Source organism: Aquarana catesbeiana, linkage group LG02 (assembly GCF_042186555.1).
Source record: "Aquarana catesbeiana isolate 2022-GZ linkage group LG02, ASM4218655v1, whole genome shotgun sequence".
NCBI classification, from domain to species: Eukaryota; Metazoa; Chordata; class Amphibia; order Anura; family Ranidae; genus Aquarana; species Aquarana catesbeiana.
Genome location: NC_133325.1, coordinates 6016295 through 6041521, shown reverse-complemented (window position 1 = coordinate 6041521; position 25227 = coordinate 6016295). Strand labels below are relative to the sequence as shown.

At 46.2% G+C, this 25227-nt stretch overlaps 2 protein-coding genes across 2 annotated transcripts in view; one reads left to right on the top strand and one right to left on the bottom strand.

Annotated features, from left to right (window-relative positions):
* LOC141126606 (uncharacterized) overlaps positions 1-25227 on the bottom strand; it is a 757790-nt gene that overhangs the window by 192280 nt on the left and 540283 nt on the right.
* The window catches only part of LOC141126581 (uncharacterized), a 105303-nt gene continuing 101676 nt past the window's right edge, over positions 21601-25227 (top strand). Inside the window, exon 1 of the mRNA XM_073612500.1 lies at positions 21601-21723. The gene's annotated coding sequence lies outside the window, so the exon portion shown is untranslated. The remainder of the gene's footprint in view (positions 21724-25227) is intronic.

The window sequence follows — 25227 nt, the reverse complement described above, 5'->3', positions numbered from 1 at the left end:
ATTTTGGAGCGGGGTTCCCCTTAATAGGGATGAGCCGAACACCCCCCGGTTCGGTTCGCACCAGAACCCGCGAACGGACCGAAAGTTCGCACGAACGTTAGAACCCCATTGACGTCTATGGGACTCGAACGTTCGAAATCAAAAGTGCTCATTTTAAAGGCTAATTTGCATGGTATTGTCCTAAAAAGGGTTTGGGGACCCGGGTCCTACCCCAGGGGACATGTATCAATGCAAAAAAAACTTTTAAAAACGGCCGTTTTTTCGGGAGCAGTGATTTTAATGATGCTTAAAGTAAAAAAAAAAAAGTGAAATATTCCTTTAAATATCGTACCTGGGGGGTGTCTATAGTATGCCTGTAAAGTGACGCGTGTTTCCCATGTTTAGAACAGTCCCTGCACCAAATGTCATTTTTAAAGGAAAAAATCTCATTTAAAACTGCTTGCGGGTTTAATGTCATGTCGGGTCATGGCAATATGGATGAAAATCAGTGAGACAAACGGCATGGGTACCCCCCAGTCCATTACCAGGCCCTTTGGGTCTTGTATGGATATTAAGGGGAACCCCGCACCCAAATTAAAATAAGGAAAGGTGTGGGGCCACCAGGCCCTATATACTCTGAACAGCAGTATACAGGCGGTGCAAACAAGACAGGGACTGTAGGTTTGTTGTTAAGTAGAATCTGTTTGTAATTTTGAACATTTTTAACGTGTTTAGCTCCAGCCAAAAAATCTTTTCTAAGCTTTTTGGAAAACATAGGGAAGGGTTATCACCCCTGTGACATTTGTTTTGCTGTCTTTCCTCCTCTTCAGAAGATTTCACCTCACTTTTTTGTCCCAATGAAAAATGTTTTTTGAAAATTTGGGTTTTTTTGTGGAACAAGGATTGGAAAGCATCAGTGGAAAGGAGAAATTGTTTTCCCATATTAACTCTTACAGGAGAGAATTTCCCTTCCTAGGGGTAGATTTCATCTCACTTCCTGTTGTCTCCTTCCGTTTGCAAGTAGGAGTCGTTTGTAAGTTAGATGTTTGAAAGTAGGGTCCTGCCCTATATACTCAGCAGAAATTTGGGCCTTAGGTGTTGCTGTGGCCACAACACTGTAAGCCCTCACAGGGCCCTGCTGTGAAATATTAGATCAAGAATTGTAATTACATGCCCCTGTTGAACAGGAGCTGAAAAATTAGGCCTTAGGCACTGGTGCTGGTGCCACAACACTGCAACCCCTCACAGACACTCTAGTTGGAACGCAGGAACGAGCCCTGCTGCAAATTATTGCTTCAAAAATTGTAATTACACGCCCCTGTTAGACAGGGGCAGAAAAATTGGGCCTTAGGCACTGGTGCTGGTGCCACAACACTGCAACCCCTCACAGACACTCTAGTTGGAACGCAGGAACGAGCCCTGCTGCAAAGTATTGCATCAAAAATTGTAATTACACGCCCCTGTTAGACAGGGGCAGAAAAATTGGGCCTTAGGCACTGGTGCTGGTGCCACAACACTGCAACCCCTCACAGACACTCTAGTTGGAACGCAGGAACGAGCCCTGCTGCAAAGTATTGCATCAAAAATTGTAATTACACGCCCCTGTTAGACAGGGGCAGAAAAATTGGGCCCTAGGCACTGGTGCTGGTGCCACAACACTGCAACCCCTCACAGACACTCTAGTTGGAATGCAGGAACGAGCCCTGCTGCAAAGTATTACATCAAAAATTGTAATTACACGCCCCTGTTAAACAGGGGCTGAAAAATTGTGCCTTAGGCACTGGTGGTGGCGCCCAGAACCAAAAATGTTCTTACAAGCTATCAGCGTGATGATTGAGGAGGAAGAGGATAATTACTCAGGGATAGTCACTCAGCATCAGCATAGGCAGTCTTTGAAGGGATCTGAGATTTCAAAAAAAATTATTCGGTTACATCAGCATCAGGTGCTTGGTAGCTGGTGGTGATCCAAGACTCATTCATTTTTATGAAGGTCAGCCGATCGACCGAGTCGGTGGACAGACGCACCCTGTGATCGGTTACCACGCCTCCAGCAGCACTGAATGTGCGTTCCGAAAGAACGCTGGATGCAGGACAGGCCAGTAGCTCAATTGCATACTGTGCAAGCTCTGGCCAGTGATCCATCCTCAAGACCCAGTAACCCAGAGGATTTTCGGTGGGAAAGGTGTCCAAGTCTGATCTTGCCCCTAGGTATTCCTGCACCATGTAAAACAGACGCTGGCGATGGTTGCTGGAACCGATCATACCTTGGGGCTGCGGACCAAAAAATTGTCTGAACGCATCGGTCAGACGGCCACCTTCTCCACCGCTCCTTCTTTGACTGACCGAAGCCTCAGCAACACGTTGTCCAGAAACAGGAGTTTGTAACCTCCCAGTCTCTGGGAACGCGTTGCACAGACCTTTCTGCAAGGCCTCCCGAAGATGTTTCATCCTCTGCTCCCTCTGCGATGGCAAGATAAGGTCCGCAACCTTACCCTTGTAACGTGGATCAAGGAGGGTTGCCAGCCAGTATTGGTCCTTCTCCTTGATACCACGAATACGAGGATCCTTACGCAGGCTTTGCAGGATCAGGGAGGCCATGCAGCGTAGGTTTGCTGAGGCATTCGGTCCGGAGTCCTCTGGGTCACTAAGAACGACATGGTCCGCAGCCACCTCCTCCCAGCCACGTACAAGTCCATGTGTTTCTTGGGACTGATCCCTTAAAGACTGCTGCTGATGCTGAGTGCCAGGCTCCACCTCCATACTGACACAATCTTCCTCCTCCTCCTCTTCCTCCTCGTCCTCTTCCTGTGTGATCGGCGGGCACGCAGGAACACTGTCTGGATAAAGGGGGCCTTGAGAGCTAAGGAAGTCCTCCTCTTCCTGCCTCTGTTCTGCCTCAAGTGCCCTGTCCATTATTCCACGCAGCGTGTGCTCCAACAGGTGGACAAGGGGGACAGTGTCACTGATGCATGCACTGTCACTGCTCACCATCCTCGTGGCCTCCTCGAATGGTGACAGGACAGTGCATGCATCCCTGATCATGGCCCACTGGCGTGGGGAAAAAAAACCAAGCTCCCCTGACCCTGTCCTGGTGCCATAGTCGCACAGGTACTCATTGATGGCCCTCTGCTGCGTGTGCAGCCGCTGCAGCATGGCCAACGTTGAGTTCCACCTGGTGGGCATGTCACAGATTAGGCGGTTCTTGGGCAGGTTAAACTCCTTTTGGAGGTCCGTCAGCCGAGCACTGGCATTATATGACCGGCGGAAATGCACACAGACTTTCCTGGCCTGCCTCAGGACATCCTGTAAGCCCGGGTACCTGCCCAAGAACCGCTGCACCACCAAGTTAAGGACGTGAGCCAAACAGGGCACATGGGTCATTTGTCCCTGTCGGAGGGCAGAGAGGAGGTTGGTGCCATTGTCGCAAACCACCATTCCTGCCTTAAGTTGGCGTGGCGTCAACCACCTCTGAACCTGCCCCTGCAGAGCTGACAGAACCTCTGCCCCAGTGTGGCTCCTGTCCCCCAAGCACACCAGCTCAAGCACCGCATGGCATCTTTTGGCCTGCGTACTTGCGTAGCCCCTTGAACGCCTACGGAGCACCGCTGGTTCCGAGGAAGAGGCCATGGAGGAAGAAGAAGAGGAGGGGGTGGAGGAGAGAGGTGTGTCACAATCAGCATTTTGGAGGCGTGGTGGCAGAACAACCTCCAACACTACTGCACCTTGTCCTGCATCCTTCCCAGCTGCCAGCAGAGTCACCCAATGCGCCGTGAAACTTAGGTAACGTCCCTGTCCATGCCTGCTGGACCATGAGTCAGCGGTAATATGCACCTTACCGCTGACCGCCCTGTCCAGCGAGGCATGGACATTGCCTTCCACATGCCGGTAGAGAGCCGGAATCGCCTTCCGTGAGAAAAAGTGGCGTTTGGGTACCTGCCACTGAGGAACCGCACATTCCACAAACTCACGGAAGGGGGCAGAGTCTACCAACTGAAAAGGCAGCAGTTGAAGTGCTAGCAATTTTGCCAAGCTAGCATTCAACCGCTGGGCATGTGGATGGCTGGGAGCAAACTTCTTTCGGCGGTGCAGCAGCTGGGGCAGGGAAATTTGCCTGGTACAATCTGACGTCGGTGTACCAAAAGCAGATTGCCCACAAGTACTTGGCTGTGACACACCTAATTCTACACCTTCATTCCTCTCACTGCAGGTCTCAGAGAGGACTGAAGGTCTAGTGGGGTTGGAAATCTCAGCTGATGAGGAGCAAGGAGAGATCCTCTTTGTTCTTTGGTGTGGGTCTTTTAGATACGCTTGCCAACGAACTGCATGGCAGGTCAACATATGTCTGGTCAAGCATGTGGTACCCAAGCGGGAGATATTTTGGCCACGCGAGATACGCTTGAGACATATGTTGCAAATAGCAGCGGTGCGATCTGATGCACTCGTCTCAAAAAAGGCCCACACCAAAGAACTTTTTGAATAACGCGCAGAGACTGCAGCGCCCTGCACATGTGGAGCTTTGGGGTGTGATGCAGTCAATGTGTTGCCCTTAGGCTGGCCCCTGGAGGGCATCCTGCCTCGTTGGTGATGTGCTGCCGCCTCCTCCTCCTCCTCCTCCTCCTCCTCCTCCTCCTCCTCCTCCTCCTCTCTCCTATCAGGCACCCACGTTGAGTCAGTGACCTCATCATCCCCTCCCTCCTCATCACTGGAGCAAACCTGGCAGTATGCTGCAGCAGGGGGAGCATGACTGCCAGATTGCTGTCCTTCTTGGGCACCCCCTCTGTCCGCGCTCATGTTACTGCCTTCATCGAGCTCAGTATCGTCATCAGAGCCTTCCAAACGCTGGGCATCCTCCTGGAGCATGTACCCAACACTGTGGTCAAACAGTTCGAGGGAATCCTCATGAGGACATGGTGGAGCTAGGGAAGGAGTCACTGATGACATTGAGCTGAAGGAAGAGGCCGCTGCTTTGCCAGACAAAGCACCCTGGGCATGGGTGAGAGAGGATGAGGAGGATGAGGACGGCTTGGTCATCCACTCGACCAAGTCTTCCGCATGTTGCGGCTCAACATGGCCAGCTGCCGAAAAAAAGGCCAAGCGTGTCCCATGGCCACGTGCTGATGAGGATGCACCGTCTCCACGACCAGCACTAGACACAGAGCCTGCTTGCCCTCTCTTATTGGCTTGTGACTGTCTGCCTCTCCTTCTTGGCCTTCCAGACATACTAATGGCCTGTAGCTGCACTAAGCTGGGATAGAACACCTGTAATTTTCTTCAAGTAGCTTTATATACTGTAACCAGACAAGCCTGCCTGTCAGTAGGAAGATAACAGGAACGGATCTAGCTGAACACTGTGAGCAGGACGCACTGTACTAAATGTAAATAGTCTAGCTGCCTGACCGTGGTACTAATAGGATCAAATAGAACACCTGTAATTTTCTTCAGGTAGCTTTATATACTGTAACCAGACAAGCCTGCCTGTCAGTAGGAAGATAACAGGAACGGATCTAGCTGTACACTGTGAGCAGGACGCACTGTACTAAATGTAAATAGTCTAGCTGCCTGACCGTGGTACTAATAGGATCAAATAGAACACCTGTAATTTTCTTCAGGTAGCTTTATATACTGTAACCAGACAAGCCTGCCTGTCAGTAGGAAGATAACAGGAACGGATCTAGCTGAACACTGTGAGCAGGACGCACTGTACTAAATGTAAATAGTCTAGCTGCCTGACCGTGGTACTAATAGGATCAAATAGAACACCTGTAATTTTCTTCAGGTAGCTTTATATACTGTAACCAGACAAGCCTGCCGGTCAGTAGGAATTTAACAGGAACGGATCTAGCTGAACACTGTGAGCAGGACGCACTGCACTAAATGTAAATAGCAGGAACGGATCTAGCTGAACACTGTGAGCAGGACGCACTGCACTAAATGTAAATAGTCTAGAAGATAACAGGAACGGATCTAGCTGAACACTGTGAGCAGGACGCACTGCATTAAATGTAAATAGTCTAGATAGAAGATAACAGGAACGGATCTAGCTAAACTGAATACAGTGTATATATATATATGCAACACCTGGGATGCATATATATACACAATACACTGTAAGTGCAGCTAACTGACTGACTGTTCTGCCTAATCTATCTAACTCAAATCAAATGACACTGTCTCTCTCTCTCTCTATCTCTCAGCACACCGGAACACACACTACACAGGGCCGCCGTGCAGGCGGCCTTATATAGTGTGGGGTGTGTACTAAATGCCCTGAGCCGTAATTGGCCAAAGCCACCCTGGCTTTGGCCAATTACAGCTCTCTCTACTGACAGCGCTGTGATTGGCCAAGCATGCGGGTCATAGTGCATGCTTGGCCAATCATCAGCCAGCAATGCACTGCGATGCCGCAGTGAATTATGGGCCGTGACGCGCCACACGAATTTAGCGCGAACGGCCCATAACGTTCGCAATTCGGCGAACGATCGAACAGCCGATGTTCGAGTCGAACATGGGTTCGACTCGAACACGAAGCTCATCCCTACCCCTTAATAATTATACAAGACCCAAAGGGCCTGGTAATGGACTGAGGGGGGACTCAAGGTTTTTTTCAATTATTTTTTATGTATATTGCCGGGATCTGACAATACATTTCAGACACGAGCAGTTTTAAATGACTTTTTTTCCTTTAGAAATGTCACTTTGCTGTGGTATTGTTATGAACACGGGAAAGATGCGCTACTTTACAGGCAGAATAAGGGGACTCTCCAGGCACGATATTTAAAGGAATATTTTATTTTTATGGTTTCACTTTGAGCATTATTAAAATCACTGCTCCCCAAAAATGGCAATAACTTGCATATAAGCCTTTAAAATGAGCACTTTAGCTTTTCCATGTTCGTGTCCCATAGACTTTAAGGCTTTGTGTACATGGGACGTTTTTACAACCTCTCCTGAATGATTTAACTTGACAGATAGTAACCCACATTTAAAATGTCCGTTTTGCTGCATTTGCGTTTAGAAGCGTTTTATAAACGCGTGTGTCCTTTTTTCTTTGTAAATGTCCATTTTTCTGTAGCACATCCTGCAAAAAAATGATGTCAAGCCCTCCCCCCTCCCAAAAATACATAAAGGACACTTGGAGCCTGGAATGCATTGTAAGGGGGTACCTCACACAAAGCAAAATGCATGCGGTCCCCAGGAAATAAATAACAGACCCTTTGAGTCTGGTAAAGATAGTAATGGAAACACCATGCAAAGAAAGAAAAAAGAGCGTGATGTCCCCTTAAAATGCGATCCCATCCCATAATATGAGAACTCATACGCTAGTCAGCAAAGGAAGTAACGAGCATGCAGCCCGGCTGGCCAGCAAAGGAAGGAACAAGAATGCGGCCCCCCTCGTACACCATATTGGGGTGCACTGTATAGACCCTTACCAGTCCTCCTCCTGGATCCCCTCTATTTCTGATACTCCCGGTCTTCTTTATCTCCGGGGAGGATGTGTGGAATTGGGGACAAATAATAACCGGGAGGAGTGGTTTGGCTTGAAGTGGAAATGTTCTCTTCCTTCCCCTTTCAGAGTCAAAAGTTTCTGGCAATCTTGAAGGACGAGTCCTCTTCCCTCTCACTCCCACAGAGACCTCCTCATCCTCATCATCTTCATCTTCCTCCCAGATCTTTACATCCAACCCTGGAGAACTTCTCCATCTGAGCTCCCCATTCCAATTCTCCAGAAGATATCAGATAGAAGAACCTCCAACCCAGCTCACGGGGAACCTTCCCGAATCCAACAACGCCCATCCAACTCTGACACCAAAGGAGAGAGATGGAGAGGAGTCTGAATGTCTTCTCTGGAAGTTCTCATTACATTCAACACACATCCAGATTTCTCCACATGGAGGGTCACGTGACACCAAGGACATTCCACAGCTGCTTATATGGCCAACACATTAGACAGGAACCCCTCCCCCATCAACAGATGTATAGAGACTAGGAATAGACAGGAACCCCTCCCCCATCAACAGATGTATAGAGACTAGGAATAGACAGGACCCCCTCCCCCATCAACAGATGTATAGAGACTAGGAATAGACAGGACCCCAGGCTCTACAGACACTCTGTGTATATACTGTATATAGAAGGTGAATATTACATCACACCTCCCCCCACATTCTCTATATCACTTCTTTACACATTCTGTAGATCTAGATATAATACCCGGAACACAAGGAAAGGGTAGGATGTCTCTTCCATTGGTGTCAGTGGAGTACACTATATTACCAAAAGTATTGGGACACCTGCCTTCACACACACATGAACTTTAATGGCATCCCAGTCTTAGTCCGTAGGGTTCAATATGGAGTTGGCTCCGCCCTTTGCAGCTATAACAGCTTCAACTCTTCTGGGAAGGCCGTCCACAAGGTTTAGGAGTGTGTCTATGAGAATGTTTGATCATTCTTCCAGAACAACATTTGTGAGGTCAGGCACTGATGTTGGATGAGAAGGCCTGGCTCGCAGTCTCCGCTCTGATTCATCCAAAAGGTGTTCTATCGGGTTGAGGTCAGGACTCTGTGCAGGCCAGCCAAGTTCCTCCACCCCAAACTTGCTTATCCATGTCTTTATGGACCTTGCTTTGTGCACTGGTCCAAATCATGTGGTGGAGGGGGGATTATGGTGTGGGGGTTGTTTTTCAGGGGTTCGGCTTGGCCCCTTAGTTCCAGTGAAGGGCTCTTAAGGCGTCAGCATACCAACACATTTAGTACAAATTTCATGCTGCCAACTTTGTGGGAAGAGTTTGGGGACGGCCCCTTCCTGTTCCAACATGACTGCGCACCAGTGCACAAAGCAAGGTCCATAAAGACATGGATGAGTGAGTTTGGGGTGGAGGAACTTGACTGGCCTGCACAGAGTCCTGATCTCAACACGATAGAACGCCTTTGGGATTAATTAGAGTGGAGGCTGTGAGCCAGGCCTTCTCATCCAACATCAGTGCCTGACCTCACAAATGCTGTTCTGTAAGAATAGTCAAACCTTCCCATAGACACACTCCTAAACCTTGTGAACAGCCTTCCCGTTCCTGCACCCACCAACAGTAACTGTGAGGGGTTACAGTGTTCTGGCACCATATAGGCCATATAGTATATATACTTCTGTTCAGAGTATATAGTGCCTGGGGGCCCCCCCACGCCATTTTTTTTAAATTTGGGTGCGGTGTTCCCCTTAATATTCATACCAGACCCAAATGGCCTGGCAATGGGCTGTGGGGGGACCCATGCCATTTTACTCAATGATTTTCATCTATATTGCCGGGACCTAACAATACAGCCGCAAGCAGTTTTAAATGACTTTTTTTCCCTTTAGAAATATTCTTAAAATCATTGCTCCCATTTTTAAAACTTTTTTTTACAAATGGGGGCAGGACCCGGGTCCCCAAACACTTTTTATGACAATAACTTGTATATAAGCCTTTAAAATTAGAACTTTTGATTTTTCACATTCGTGTCCCATAGACTTTAACGGTGTTCTAACAAACTTTTTGCATGTTCGCATGTTCTGCTGCAAACCAAACCGGGGCGGTGTTCGGCTCATCCCTAGTAGCCAGTAATACCAGCTGTGATTGACTTGGCACAGCCTGCAATACCTCAGCCTACCACTAGAGGGAGACTCCACATATAGCTAGCTGGCTGACCACACAGGCAGATACAAATCTTACATACAATCTGGTGCACTGCCATGAAAGTGCACTAACGCACTTCAATATTCTGCACTAAACCTGCCCTGAAATACTAAACTGACACTAAATTAAAAATGAACGATCGCATTACACTCACACCACACTATCACTACACTTACACTGATAATAGCACACTAACTGTCTAGTAGCACTGAACGGAGCCCTGTTCTATCTCTCCCCACTCCGATATCACACTACAAATGGCTACTCTGGGAAGGAACCTTCTATAATTTGGTGGGTCTATGATCAATGAGCCATGATTGGGCACAGTCATCATTACTATCTCCAATCATGGCTCTGACATTGTTCTGTGCCCTAAATGGGCGAATCCTTCATTGCTTCAGCCAAGCAGGGCTTACAATGCACTGTGTGACATGCAGTGCATTGTGGGGCAATCGGCAGGCCAAACAAATGGTCGAACGCCCCAACAATTTGGGTGTTCGCCGAACAGCTGAACAGCCAATGTTCGGGCTTAATTCATGCCTTGGTCAAACCGTTTGCCCATCACTAGTCTACATATGTCGCAACCGCAACAGGATTTACATGCTCTGTCATGGTTGGTGGGTGTCATGGATGGTGGGTGTCATGGATGGTGGGTGTCATGGTTGGTGGGTGTCATGGTTGGTGGGTGTCATGGTTGGTGGGTGTCATGGATGGTGGGTGTCATGGATGGTGGGTGTCATGGTTGGTGGGTGTCATGGTTGGTGGGTGTTGTGGTTGGTGGGTGGTGGATGTCATGGTTGGTGGGTGGTGGATGTCATGGTTGGTGGGTGGTGGATGTCATGGTTGGTGGGTGTCATGGTTGGTGGTTGGTGGGTGTCATGGTTGGTGGTTGGTGGGTGTCATAGTTGGTGGGTGGTGGATGTCATAGTTGGTGGGTGGTGGATGTCATGGTTGGTGAGTGTCATGGTTGGTGGTTGTCATGGTTGGTGGGTGTCATGGTTGGTGGGTGGTGGATGTCATAGTTGGTGGGTGGTGGATGTCATGGTTGGTGGGTGACATGGTTGGTGGTTGGTGGGTGTCATGGTTGGTGGTTGGTGGGTGTCATGGTTGGTGGGTGTCATGGTTGGTGGGTGGTGGATGTCATAGTTGGTGGGTGGTGGATGTCATGGTTGGTGGGTGTCATGGTTGGTGGGTGTCATGGTTGGTGGGTGGTGGATGTCATAGTTGGTGGGTGGTGGATGTCATGGTTGGTGGGTGTCATGGTTGGTGGGTGTCATGGTTGGTGGGTGGTGGATGTCATGGTTGGTGGGTGTCATGGTTGGTGGTTGGTGGGTGTCATGGTTGGTGGTTGGTGGGTGTCATGGTTGGTGGGTGGTGGATGTCATAGTTGGTGGGTGGTGGATGTCATGGTTGGTGGGTGTCATGGTTGGTGGGCGGTGGATGTCATAGTTGGTGGGTGGTGGATGTCATGGTTGGTGGGTGTCATGGTTGGTGGTTGGTGGGTGTCATGGTTGGTGGGTGTATGGTTGGTGGGTGTAGCACCTTCCAAGCATGACCCATTTAACTGAATGATACTGCTCTGCAAATGCCCTGCAACCTTGTGAATACAGCAAGCAAAGGGACAATACTTGGCACAATATTCCTCTGCATGTCTCATACCTGATGGGCCCCGGGGGAGGCTGGAAATCAATGAAGTAGTTGGTGCTGATTACTCCAGTGGTAGCTGTAATGTCCCAGGTCCTGCTCAGATTGTGTCCTTTCTGCACACTGACCACAGGGGATCACTCTCTCACTTGGTCCTGTCACCATTCATAAAACAATGAAGACATTCTATGATTGGACAAGGTGAAGAAGGGGGCGGTGGCTTCACAAACTCTACATAGTCCAATCAGAGAACACCTTGCATATGCTGAAAAAATACAAGGCTCTAAGATTTGTGGCAGTGCCAAGCATGCGACCTCCTGTGGTCAGGGTGCAGATAGGCTGGAGTAGTGCCGACTACTACATGGACTGTCCGCTTCCCCAGTGGTCCTTCATGTATGAGATATACAGACAGTGCCAAGCTGTCCAATATACAATTCAGATCACACCCGGAGTGCAGATTTCAAAATCAATCTTCTCAGTATGAAGATCCTAAGAATCCCAGAGGACCGGTCTCTCTGTTCTCCAGAAACATCATTTTATATTTCAATGATATGGATTTAATAGAACTTTTCATATCTATCTATCTATCTATCTATCTATCTATCTATCTATCTATCTATCTATCTATCTATCTATCTATCTATCTATCTATCTATCTATCTATCTATCTATCTATCTATCTATCTATCTATCTATCTATCTATCTATCTATCTATCTATCTATCTATCTATCTATCTATCTATCTATCTATCTATCTATCTATCTATCTATCTATCTATCTATCTATCTATCTGTAGAATAATTATATTAATTCGGCTTTACAATCAAGATCTGTATTTATGCAGTCTGGGTCCCTTTTAAGCTTTGACATTGAAAAAGCTCATTCAGCTCAGCATAAGGCAAATCTTGAAATAGCTAGGTTGTGTGCATGTCATTTTTGTAACAGTTGTTCTACATGTGCTGAGTTAATGACTAAAGGTCAGTAGGTCAGTGATGTCACAGATAAGAATATACTGTGTCTGTCATAGACTTTATTGCAAAGATCTTTTTAAAGGTAAAAACATATTATCCATAATATAGTTAGTTATTTGATATAGTTATTTAATTAGTTAGTTAGATTGAGTTTGTGTGAAGTAGTATATATTTATATATGTATCCAATTATAGTTTAATATGCATTTGTAAGGTTTGGTACAGAATTGCATTTCTGTAGTTTAAAAGATATCCATTACAAGAATTTGGCCATTTGGAAAGGTCATTCACCTTGAGTTTTTATAAGAAACTGTTGTGTGTTACTGACAATCAAAGAGGTTTAAGAGACGTGTCAGCTGTTGGCAAAGAGAATATTTAGAATAATCACGAATATGATCATTTCATTTTTAGTTCTAGCCGTATATGGCTATGACTTTAGTCTGCTGACTAGTTGATTTGAAATAGTATAAAAACAGAGTGACACTTCACTACAAGACACAACACACGTCCTTCACTCACACACACAGAAGGACTTCACTGCTTTTTCACACATACAAGAGGAAGGACACACGCATCCTTATACTAAGAAGACGTTTTGTTTACATTAGGCCTATACACAGCCTACGTCATAAACAGCTGCTAGAGCAGACACCTCTCTGACATAGAAGAAACAGACAGAGCTGATGCATCTCTTGAACTCTCTTGATACAAGATTTTTGTTCCTGTTATTTTTGTTTTACTACATCAAGCTGTAAGAAGAATTTAACTTTGTATATATTTTCAAGTTGTTGCCAAGTGTGACCAAATAAACTCACACTTTGTTTTAAGACAGCCTGGCTACTGAACTTTTGAACAAAACGCCTAAGACACTGTTGACATAACACGTGTCTGTGAGAAGAGAAGGTTTTTACACCCTCTCCACATTTTTACACTATCTAATAAAGATTGTTGTTTTTAATCATTGATACGGGATATAAATAAAAAAGTTCTTGTGATTAGAACAACTTTGTCACATGACGTTCCCATGTAATCTCTATTTCTCTCCCACATTCTCAGCTGTATTTTATGTGTTGGCACTTTAAGAGTATGACATTGGTACATTGTGGAGCTGGCATACAGTATACAGGTTATAGCATACAGTATACTGCCCTCCTTCACTCATCCACTTCCTATGATAAACTAATTAGACATGTGCGACTCGTTTCGTACAAATTGAAAATTCCTACATTCAGAAGCATCTGAAATATGAATTTCTATGCTTCCAAATTGTATACGAAATTTTGTTGATGAATTTCGGAACCAAATTCCATTACAATGGAAACGTGACGGGTGTTTTGTTGACCAATCAGAGGTTTTCTTCTGCTGCTGAGTGAGGGTTGGGAAAATTAACTTTTTTAATATGGGAGTGGGAGACTGGTACTGGTATTCGATGGGAGATACAGAATCAGAAAAAATAAGAAAGTTTGTTGATATTGTTTTATTATTGTCATAATAATTACGATTATTCGTTATGATAAAGTTAAAAACCCAGGAAGTCATCACAGCACAGGGATAGTGGGAGCCCCTCATAATGAGCACAGCACAGGGATGGTGGGAGCCCCTCATAATGAGCACAGCACAGGGATGGTGGGAGCCCCTCATAATGAGCACAGCACAGGGATGGTGGGAGCCCCTCATAATGAGCACAGCACAGGGATGGTGGGAGCCCCTCATAATGAGCACAGGGATGGTGGGAGCCCCTCATAATGAGCACAGCACAGGGATGGTGAGAGCCCCTCATAATGAGCACAGCACAGGGATGGTGGGAGCCCCTCATAATGAGCACAGCACAGGGATGGTGGGAGCCCCTCATAATGAGCACAGCACAGGGATGGTGGGAGCCCCTCATAATGAGCACAGCACAGGGATGGTGAGAGCCCCTCATAATGAGCACAGCACAGGGATGGTGGGAGCCCCTCATAATGAGCACAGCACAGGGATGGTGGGAGTGCCTCATAATGAGCACAGCACAGGGATGGTGGGAGCCCCTCATAATGAGCACAGCACAGGGATGGTGGGAGCCCCTCATAATGAGCACAGCACAGGGATGGTGGGAGCCCCTCATAATGAGCACAGCACAGGGATGATGGGAGCCCCTCATAATTAGCACAGCACAGGCATGATGGGAGCCCCTCATAATGAGCACAGCACAGGGATGATGGGAGCCCCTCATAATGAGCACAGCACAGGGATGGGGGGAGCCCCTCATAATGAGCACAGCACAGGGATGGTGAGAGCCCCTCATAATGAGCACAGCACAGGGATGGTGAGAGCCCCTCATAATGAGCACAGCACAGGGATGGTGGGAGCCCCTCATAATGAGCACAGCACAGGGATGGTGGGAGCCCCTCATAATGAGCACAGCACAGGGATGGTGGGAGCCCCTCATAATGAGCACAGCACAGGGATGGGGGGAGCCCCTCATAATGAGCACAGCACAGGGATGGTGAGAGCCCCTCATAATGAGCACAGCACAGGGATGGTGGGAGCCCCTCATAATGAGCACAGCACAGGGATGGGGGGAGCCCCTCATAATGAGCACAGCACAGGGATGGTGAGAGCCCCTCATAATGAGCACAGCACAGGGATGGTGGGAGCCCCTCATAATTAGCACAGCACAGGCATGATGGGAGCCCCTCATAATGAGCACAGCACAGGGATGATGGGAGCCCCTCATAATGAGCACAGCACAGGGATGGTGAGAGCCCCTCATAATGAGCACAGCACAGGGATGGTGGGAGCCCCTCATAATGAGCACAGCACAGGGATGATGGGAGCCCCTCATAATGAGCACAGCACAGGGATGGGGGGAGCCCCTCATAATGAGCACAGCACAGGGATGGTGGGAGCCCCTCATAATGAGCACAGCACAGGGATGGTGGGAGCCCCTCATAATGAGCACAGCACAGGGATGGTGAGAGCCCCTCATAATGAGCACAGGGATGGTGGGAGCCCCTCATAATGAGCACAGCACAGGGATGGTGGGAGCCCCTCATAATGAGCACAGCACAGGGATGGTGGGAGCCCCTCATAATGAGCACAGCACAGGGATGGTGGGAGCCCCTCATAATGAGCACAGGGATGGGGGGAGCCCCTCATAATGAGCACAGCACAGGGATGGTGGGAGCCCCTCATAATGAGCACAGCACAGGGATGATGGGAGCCCCTCATAATGAGCACAGCACAGGGATGGTGGGGGCCCCTCATAATGAGCACAGCACAGGGATGGTGGGAGCCCCTCATAATGAGCACAGCACAGGGATGGTGGGAGCCCCTCATAATGAGCACAGCACAGGGATGGTGGGAGCCCCTCATAATGAGCACAGCACAGGGATGGTGGGAGCCCCTCATAATGAGCACAGGGATGGGGGGAGCCCCTCATAATGAGCACAGCACAGGGATGGTGGGAGCCCCTCATAATGAGCACAGCACAGGGATGATGGGAGCCCCTCATAATGAGCACAGCACAGGGATGGTGGGGGCCCCTCATAATGAGCACAGCACAGGGATGATGGGAGCCCCTCATAATGAGCACAGCACAGGGATGATGGGAGCCCCTCATAATGAGCACAGCAGGGGTACAGCCCCAGGGGGAAGTCAGCACAGCACAGGGATGGTGGGAGCCCCACATAATGAGCATAATGAGTCAATGACTGCCATATTGAGAAAGGTATTTTTTGCTTTTTAAAAATTCATCATAACGAACATTCATAATTGTTTTGAAAAGTTAACGAACCTAATGAAAATTCGTATTTCGTACGAATCCAAATTGAATTTCGGACACAAATTAGGAATTAACGGCTAATATGAAACGGAACGAAACAAAACAAATTTATTGACGGCACACATGTCTAAAACTCATTTGGTGGAGTTATGGATGATGGGAAGAGACTGTCCATGTCACCTAATCTGGTATTAATAAAGCTTGAGAGAGAGAGAGAGTGATCCCTAAATGACTGACCAGTTTGTTACCCAATCAGAAAACGTTCCTGGTAACCAGACGATATTCCCGACAATCCCGTCTCTGTGACCTCACATTTTCACTCTTTCCTTTACTGCTCTACTGAAAATTAGGAATGAGCCCGATGTCTGAGTTGAACGTAAGCTTGACTAGAACATCGGGTGTTCGTCTGTTCGTCTGCAGATTATGGGGCGTTTGCGGGAAATTTGGGCGCTCGCGGAACACCCCATAATGCACTGCAAGATCGTGGTGCATTTACGGCTGCTAATTGGCCAAAGCATGCACCTAACCTGTGTGCTTTGGCCAATCACAGCGTGCTCTGCAGTGAGAGCCATGATTGGCCAAAGGCAGGGTGCCTTTGGCCAATCACAGCTCAGGGGGCTGAGTTCACGCCCCACATTATGTAAGGCTGCCTACATAGCGGCCGTACATATTGTTATGAATGAGAGCAGCAAAATTACATTTCTATAGGAAAAAATGTCATATAATTAAGGACCGGGTCTATTTTTCAAAAGTTAAAATGATTTTTTTTCCCCAAGAAAATTACTTAGAACCCCCAAACATTATATATAACACCCTAGAGAAAAAAAAGGTGGCCTTTGCAAAAATGTTTGTTACACCTTATTTTCACAGCGGTCTTACAAGCGCACATTTTTTTGGATAAAATTCACTGTTTTGAATTAAAAATAAAACAACAGTAAAGTTAGCCCAATTATTTTTATATTGTGTAAGATAATGTTACAGCGAGTAAATTGATACCCAACATGTCACGCTTCAAAGTTGGAATGGAAACAAACTTTTACCCTTAAAAATCTTCATAGGCGACGTTTAAAAAATTCTGCAGGCTGCATGTTTTGAGTTACAGAGGAGGTCTAGGGCTAGAATTATTGCTCTCGCTCTACCGATCGCGGCGATACCTCACATGTGTGGTTTGAACACTTTTTTCATATGCGGGCGCTACTCACATATGCGCTCGCTTCTGCACGCGAGCTCGGCGGGATGAGGTGCGTTTACATTTTTTATTTTACCTTTTCTTTTTTATTTTGTTGCACTGTTCTTTAAAAAAAATGTGTCACTGTTATCCCTATTACAAGGAATGTAAACATCCCTTGTAATAGAAAAAAAGCATGACAGGGCCTCTTAAATGAGATCTGGGTGCAAAAAGACCAAACATCTCATATGTACACTAAAATGCAATAAAAAAAAAAATTAAAATATTCCTTTAAGAGCTATTCGTCGCTTCCGCCCTGCAATGGTATGAAGACGGGTGGGGGCCATCTTCCCCTCACTCATCCCCATACCTAACACAAGAGCGGACCCGATCGCTTCCACCGCTGCTGGTGGCTCCAGTAAGCGGCGGAGGGCACCAGAACGTGGCGGGAAAGGGGGGGCCTCCCATCCCCCTGGCAATAAAAGTGATCTCGTGGCGAATCCGCCGCAGAGACCACATTTATCTGAAAGCAGACCGCCCACTGAAGAAGTGAATACCGGGGTTATGGTAGCTAGCTGCTGCCATAACAACGATATTCCTCTTAAAATTACCGACATATAACGACGGCGGGCAGTCTGGAAGTGGTTAAAATTGCTAGCGGCAGTAATGTATTGCCAGATCCCGGCAATATACATAAAAAACATTTAAAAAAATGGCGTGAGTTCCCCCCTCCCAGTCTATTACCAGGCCCTTCAGGTCTGGTATGGATATTAAGGGGAACAACGTGCCAAAAAAAAAAAAATGGCGTGGGGGTCCCCCCCAAAATCCATACTAGACCCTTATCTGAGCACGCAACCTGGCAGGCCGCAGGAAAGGGGGGGGGGTGAGAGAGACATTTATGGATAAGTCCTTTATTAAAAAATAATAAAATAAAAAGTGTCCTGCGATGTCCATTCATCTAGACTAGAGCCGCAAGCAGTTTTAAATGACATTTTTTCCTTTAGAAATGTCATTTTGCTGTGGTATTGTTACGAACATCAGAACGATGCGCTACTTTGCAGGCAGACTAAGGGGGGCCCCCAGGTACGATATTTAAAGGAATATTTCATTTTTATTGTTTCACTTTAAGCATTAATAAAATCACAGCTCCCGAAAAATGGCAATAACTTGCATATAAGCCTTTAAAATGAGCACTTTAGATTTTCCGTGTTCGTGTCCCATAGACTTTAAGGCTTTGTGTACACGGGAAGTTTTTACAACCTCTCCTGAATGATTTAACTTGACAGATAGTAATCAACATTTAAAACGTCTGTTTTGCCGCGTTTACATGCTGCGTTTCACTGCATTTTGCCAGGTTTGTGTTTAGAAGCGTTTTAATAAATATATATATTTTAGTTTGTTTTCAAAATGGCAACAAATGAAAAATGCCTGTAAATGAAATGCGGCTAAATGTGAGTTACCATGTTCGTGTCCCATAGACTTTAAGGCTTCGTGTACACGGGACGTTTTTACAACCTCTCCTGAATGATTTAACTGGACAGATAGTAATCGACGTTTAAAAAGTCTGTTTTGCCGCATTTTCGTTTAGAAGCGTTTTACAAAAAAAAAATAAAAATTTTTTTGTTTTTTTATTTTCAAAATGGCAACAAATGAAAAATGCCTGTAAATGAAACGCAGCTTAAAGCGAGTTACCACGTTTAGCCGCATTTGGCACTTGAAATGCCTGTAAACTCAGCTCAACGATGTTTGCACACATTTTTTGCCTGTTTGCATGTTCAGCTGCGAACCGAACTGGGGGGGTGTTCGGCTCATCCCTACTGAAAATACAGGAGTTGACCTTGAGGGGTGACCCTGCCCATGCCCCAAGGGGTCTGTGTGCCCCTCCCCCTTCACATTACCTTTTATACTGTGCTTTCCACATCACACTACGGAGGTATCTCAGTAAACTCAGAGCTATCTGCAATCTATTTTGGGGACCTTTGAGGGGGTCTGTGTCCTTTTTTTCTTTGTAAATGTCCATTTTTCTGTAGTACATCCTGCAAAAAAATTATGTCAAGCCCTCCCCCCTCCCCAAAAAGGACCCTTGGAGCCTGGAATGCATTGTAAGGGGGTACCTCACACAAAGCAAAATGCATGCGGTCCCCAAGAAATAAATAACAGACCCTTTGAGTCTGGTACAGATAGTAATGGAAACACCATGCAAGAAAAGAAAGAGCATGATGTCCCCTTAAAATGCGATCCCATCCATCCCATCCATCCCATCCCATAATATGAGAACTCACCCTTGCTAGTCAGCAAAGGAAGTAACGAGCATGCAGCCGGGCTGGCCAGCAAAGGAAGGAACAAGCATGCGGCCCCCCTCGTACAACATATTGGGGTGCACTGTATAGACCCTTACCAGTCCTCCTCCTGGATCCCCTCTATTTCTGATGTCTTCTTTATCTCCGGGGAGGGTGTGTGGAATTGGTGACAAATAATAACCGGGAGGAGTGGTTTGGCTTGGAGTGAAGTGGAGACGTTCTCTTCTTTCCTCTTTCAGGGTGAAAAGTTTCTGGCAATCTTGAAGGACGAGTCCTCCTCCCCCTCACTCCCAGAGAGACCTCCTCACCCTCATCATCTTCATCTTCATCTTCATCTTCCTCCCAGATCTTTAGTAGACATCTAAAACCCGGAGAACTTCTCCTCCATCTGAGCTCCCAATTCCAATTCTCCAGAAGATATCAGATAGAAGAACCTCCAACCCAGCTCAGGGGGAACCTTCCCAAATCCAACAACACCCACCCAACTCTGAAACCAAAGGATAGAGATGGAGAGGAGTCTGAATGTCTTCTCTGGAAGTTCTCATTACATTCAACACACATCCAGATTTCTCCACATGGGGGGGTCATGTGACACCAAGGACATGCAACAGCTGCTTGTATGGCCAACACATTAGACAGATGTATAGAGACTAGGAATAGACAGGCCCCCTCCCCCATCAACAGATATATAGAGACTAGAAATAGACAGGACCCCCTCCCCCATCAACAGATGTATAGAGAATAGGAATAGACAGGACCCCTCCCCCATCAACAGATGTATAGGGACTAGGAATAGACAGGACCCCCTCCCCCATCAACAGATGTATAGAGAATAGGAATAGACAGGACCCCGGGCTCTACAGACACTCTGTGTATATACTGTATATAGAAGGTGAATATCACACCTCCCCCCACATTCTCTATATGACTTCTTTACACATTCTGTAGATCTAGATATAATACCCGGAACACAAGGAAAGGGTAGGATGTCCCATCCATTGGTGTCAGTGGAGTAGTACACTATATTACCAAAAGTATTGGGACGCCTGCCTTTACACACACATGATCTTTAATGGCATCCCAGTCTTAGTCCGTAGGGTTCAATATTGAGTTGGCTCCGCCCTTTGCAGCTATAACAGCTTCAACTCTTCTGGGAAGGCCGTCCACAAGGTTTAGGAGGGTGTCTATGGGAATGTTTGATCATTCTTCCAGAAGAGCATTTGTGAGGTCAGGCACTGATGTTGGAATGAGAAGGCCTGGCTCGCAGTCTCCGCTCTAATTCATCCCAAAGGTGTTCTATGGGGTTGAGGTCAGGACTCTGTGCAGGCCAGTCAAGTTCCTCCACCCCAAACTCGCTCATCCACGTCTTTATGGACCTTGCTTTGGGCACTGGTCCTAATCATTTGGTGGAGGGGGGGTTATGGTATTGGGGGGATTATGGTGTGGGGGATTGTTTTTTTTTTAGGGGTTGGGCTTGGCCCCTTAGTTCCAGTGAAGGGAACTCTTAAAACCTCAGCAAGGCATTTTGGACAATTTTTTGCTGCCAACTTTGTGGGAAGAGTTTGGGGACGGCCCCCTTCCTGTTGTAACATGACTGCCCACCAGTGTACAAAGCAAAGTCCATAAAGACATGGAGGAACGAGTTTGGGGTGGTGTTAGGGAATGGTTCATTAGAAAGGCACATGGTCCAGAGTGATGCTTTAAGATGAACTTATCAACTGCTAAACTGAAATGCACAACGCAAGGCTTATCTGCAAGAACATGTTTTTCAGGTTGAAGGCTCTATGCAGCTGTAGCCAGCAGGAAGCCACTTGTGGTTGGAAGTGAAGCTTATCTCAGAACATTATCAAAAGACATAATGTATCACGCCTCGGCTTGGGACCACGATGTTTCCATTTCTAGTTTAATTAAAGGTTAAGAAAGTATATTGTGATAGGAATTTTATAGGTCATATCTCTGGGCAGAATTCTATGTAAATATATGTGACGTGTAACTCATGATACCTGTACTTCTTCTTGATTGGATATTCGAAGGGACGGCCCCATGGCATTGGATGATGTTGTAACCCTATATAACCTATGGCAAGCTTTTAATACAATGTATTTCTTGATAATCCATGACTGTCTATGGTGTCTTGATTTTACCCGATCGATCAAGGAAATCTCTTGGTGTCCAACAAGGTCCACCTCGAGCAGAAGGGGCGCACTTCACCAGGTGACCTTTTCAGGTGAGACGCCATTAAAGTTCATGTGTGTGTAAAGGCAGGCGTCCCAATACTTTTGGTAATATAGAGTATATCCCTTACACTGGTGTCAGTGGAGTTGTATGATATTTACATGACATGAGTGATGGTGTCTGGCTTCCTATCAGTGTTTGTATTATATTATTTCCCTCCGCCAGTCATGGAATCAGATCTCTCCCAGTCCCATTGGTGATAGGTGTGGAGGGGGGGGTGTAGAGAGGAAATGAGATGGGGCCGGGGGGGGGGGGGTGTAGAGAGGAAATGAGATGGGGCCGGGGGGGGGGGGGGGGTGTAGAGAGGAAATGAGATGGGGCGGGGGGGTAGAGAGGAAATGAGATGGGGCGGGGGGGGTGTAGAGAGGAAATGAGATGGGGCGGGGGGGGTAGAGAGGAAATGAGATGGGGCCGAGGGGGGGGGGGGTAAAGCAGCAGCCGTCCATGTCAGAGAGGAGAAGAGACAGAGAAGAGCGCCACAAAGTTCCCGGCTCCAGATCTGTGCCCAACATTTACCATCTGATAGGAGGAGATTTCACCGACACCGAGGATCAGACATCATCACCTTTCTACATACATTGGTGTCACTGATATGTCCTTTATATGTAACAATGAGATTATAGACGTAATATACAATGTATACAGGACATGCTGGGACTTGTAGTCCTCGGGTGTATAATATACAATGTATACAGGACATGCTGGGACTTGTAGTCCTCCTGTGTATAATATACAATGTATACAGGACATGCTGGGACTTGTAGTCCTCCTGTGTATAATATACAATGTATACAGGACATGCTGGGATTTGTAGTCCTCCGGTGTATAATATACAATGTATACAGGACATGCTGGGACTTGTAGTCCTCCGGTGTATAATATACAATGTATACAGGACATGCTGGGACTTGTAGTCCTCCAGTGTATAATATACAATGTATACAGGACATGCTGGGAATTGTAGTCCTCCTGTGTATAATATACAATGTTTAAAGGACATGCTGGGACTTGTAGTCCTCCGGTGTATAATATACAATGTATACAGGACATGCTGGGACTTGTAGTCCTCCGGTGTATAATATACAATGTATACAGGACATGATGGGACTTGTGGTCCTCCTGTGTATAATATACAATGTATACAGGACATGCTGAGACTTGTAGTCCTCCTGTGTATAATATACAATGTATACAGGATATGCTGGGACTTGTAGTCCTCCTGTGTATAATATACAATGTATACAGGACATGCTGGCACTTCTAGTCCTCCTGTGTATAATATACAATGTATACAGGACATGCTGGGACTTGTAGTCCTCCGGTGTATACTATACAATGTATACAGGACATGCTGGGACTTGTAGTCCTCCGGTGTATAATATACAATGTATACAGGACATGCTGGGACTTGTAGTCCTCCGGTGTATAATATACAATGTATACAGGACATGCTGAGACTTGTAGTCCTCCTGTGTATAATATACAATGTATACAGGACATGATGGGACTTGTGGTCCTCCGGTGTATAATATACAATGTATACAGGACATGCTGGGACTTGTAGTCCTCCGGTGTATAATATACAATGTATACAGGACATGCTGGGACTTGCAGTCCTCTGGTGTATAATATACAATGTTTAAAGGACATGCTGGGACTTGTAGTCCTCCGGTGTATAATATACAATGTATACAGGACATGCTGGGACTTGTAGTCCTCCGGTGTATAATATACAATGTATACAGGACATGCTGGGACTTGTAGTCCTCCGGTGTATAATATACAATGTATACAGGACATGCTGGGACTTGTAGTCCTCCTGTGTATAATATACAATGTATACAGGACATGATGGGACTTGTAGTTCTCCGGTGTATAATATACAATGTATATAGGACATGTTGGGACTTGTAGTTCTCCGGTGTATAATATACAATGTATACAGGACATGCTGGGACTTGTAGTCCTCCTGTGTATAATATACAATGTATACAGGACATGCTGAGACTTGTAGTCCTCCTGTGTATAATATACAATGTATACAGGACATGCTGGGACTTGTAGTCCTCCGGTGTATAATATACAATGTATACAGGACATGATGGGACTTGTAGTTCTCCGGTGTATAATATACAATGTATATAGGACATGTTGGGACTTGTAGTTCTCCGGTGTATAATATACAATGTATACAGGACATGATGGGACTTGTAGTTCTCCGGTGTATAATATACAATGTATATAGGACATGTTGGGACTTGTAGTCCTCCTGTGTATAATATACAATGTATACAGGACATGATGGGACTTGTAGTCCTCCTGTGTATAATATACAATGTATACAGGACATGTTGGGACTTGTAGTTCTCCGGTGTATAATATACAATGTATACCGGACATGATGGGACTTGTAGTCCTCCTGTGTATAATATACAATGTATACAGGACATGTTGGGACTTGTAGTTCTCCGGTGTATAATATACAATGTATACAGGACATGCTGGGAAGAAAGAAGTTAGAAGAAAGAAGAAGCATTTAAATAAAGGAATTGTCAAAAACTGTCTCTTGTCATTTTTAACATTTTTGACAGTTTTTTAGTGAAATGGTAGGGGTAAGTACCCCCTTACCATTTCACACAGGGGGAGGCTGGGATCTGGGGGTCCCCTTGTTAAAGGGGTCTTCCAGATTCCGATAAGCTCCCCGCCCGCAGACCCCCACAACCACCGGCCAAGGGTTGTGGGGATGAGGCCACTCCACTGACACCAATGTTAGGGGCATAATTGTAAGGAAAATGGCTGCACTTTGGTTCACTATATACTTTAGATAAGGGCCTGAACTTCTTTTATATAATACAAGATAGATGAAATGCTTATGCAAGGCTTTGATAATGTTAAGTGGAAATTTACTCAGCTAGCTACCCGCAAAAAAACAGGAAAAGTACCGTGTCTGCGGTGAGAATGTTTGAATATAAGTACGGGAACAAATTAGAACATCCCACCGCAAACCTGGGCCTAAAGCCAAAAGGCATCTTATCGAAAGTATCTAAAAGGTTATTTCTATATTATTCATTTTCTCGGAATTTAAGCTAAGAAAATATATTTTCATAAAGGACATTTTGGGTACTTTTGTTGGGTACTTTTTTTAATCACTTCATTTAGCAGAAATATCATGCATATGTCATATAACATGTCATTTGTGATACTTGTACTCTTGTGATTGGATAAACTAAGGGACCGCCCCTTGGTTTGCCCATAATGATGTATAATGAATTGTTGCCCTATATAACATTTGAAAAGATATAATACATTTGTATTCTCGATATCCAACGTGCTGTGTGGTGTTGTGTTTATCCAATCGATTGAAAAAGACCTTCTTGATGACTGAGTTCAGCTCGAGCAAGCAAGGAAAAGGTTTGGGGGTGCACTTGACCAGTTGACCAGTTGACCACTAGCCTTTCAGTCCCCATCAACATGGGGACAAGGTGTTTTGGGGGGC